Source organism: Psammomys obesus, unplaced genomic scaffold (assembly GCF_907164565.1).
Source record: "Psammomys obesus unplaced genomic scaffold, mPsaObe1.curated_primary_1811, whole genome shotgun sequence".
Lineage (NCBI taxonomy): Eukaryota > Metazoa > Chordata > Mammalia > Rodentia > Muridae > Psammomys > Psammomys obesus.
In genome coordinates this window covers 14,572,683-14,574,109 of record NW_026596073.1, presented here as the reverse complement: position 1 = coordinate 14,574,109, position 1,427 = coordinate 14,572,683, and positions in this window count along the sequence as shown.

Genomic DNA, 1,427 nt, shown 5'->3' with positions numbered 1-1,427 from the left:
AAAAAAAAAAAGTTTTCCTAAATCTTATGAAGTTTGAGACTCACAAAAGTTTTGTTAAGTTCTGCTGGGCCACACTCATCGGTGAAGTGCGTCGAGCTGCAACTTACTCAGGTCCATGTAGGTACTTGTAGGTACTAGTCGTTATTGCTGAACAGGAGAAGTTAGGGTTCATGTTGGCCCAAGTATGGCTGTTGGTGATTGGTTGTGCTTACTGACATGTTCGTCTCCAATTCTCTGGCCCAGAATGCCACTGTCAGAGCACTGGACTGTCATGCATATGCTTTCACCCCACTGTCTGCCTGCACATGGAAGACATGGAGGAAGACATATGACACTTCTTATGTTCATTGGCCTTAAGCTCTCATTGAAGAAATGATGTCGAAGGGTTCCGGGCAGCATGGTTGATCCTCACGATGGAAGCGAAGAGGAGTCTGTAGAAAGGGGATTACTTTAGTGTATGGCAGGTGCTCAAGAACCGGGGTTGATGGAAATAAGGAGGGAGAAAGCAGCACATGTTGACTTATACATACGTCAACATTATACGCCAACACAGAACACTCTCAGAACCTTCATGTCCTTGACACATTTTGCTCACTCCTGGGCAGAAATAAGCTGCATCATCCTGTGATGCCTGGAAATTCTCGGGTAACATGTTTCTCGGTTGCAGGATTAAGAGTCCAACAACTTGTTGTAACATGAACCGGGGGGTTATACATTATAGAACAAGTATAAATAAAAAAAGCTATGCATTATTTTTGTCTTTGATAGTAAATTGCTCTTCTACATGCTTTAAAAACAATCTTTGAAGCTTTGTTTTGCTTTAGACAAGGTTTTACTGTAGCACAGGAGTAAATGGATATCCTCCTACCTCAGCCTCCTACGTGCGGGCTGTCGTCTTCCTGCAATCTGATGGTTGTTTCCCCCATGCTGGGGCTCTGAGGACTGTGCCTGCGCCAGGCAAATGGCCCTCCCTGAGCTCCACATTCAGCCACACTTTCAAACGATTTTTATGTATAAATAGCTTCCCCTTTTGTATTATGGAATTATACTACAGGAAAGGACATTTTATAGGCGTTTTGGGGGTGGGGCTGAGAGATAGCTCAATGATGAAGAATGCCTAATTGCTCTTGCAGAGAACCCACGTTCAGTTCCCAGCACCCAAAGCTCACAACTGCCTGCAACTCCAGCTCCAGGGGATGATACCCCCTTTTGGCTTCTGTGGGCACCTGCACTCACATACACATGCCCCAACACACACACCCATTATTTGAAATGACACTAAAAATATTCTATTTTTAAGTAATTTCTCATGATAGAAACTAAATATGAAAACATTTTGAGTAAATTTTTGCTTGTTGATCACTGGTCTTGTGATTTTCCATCTATCTATCTATCTATCTATCTATCTATCTATCTATCTATCTATC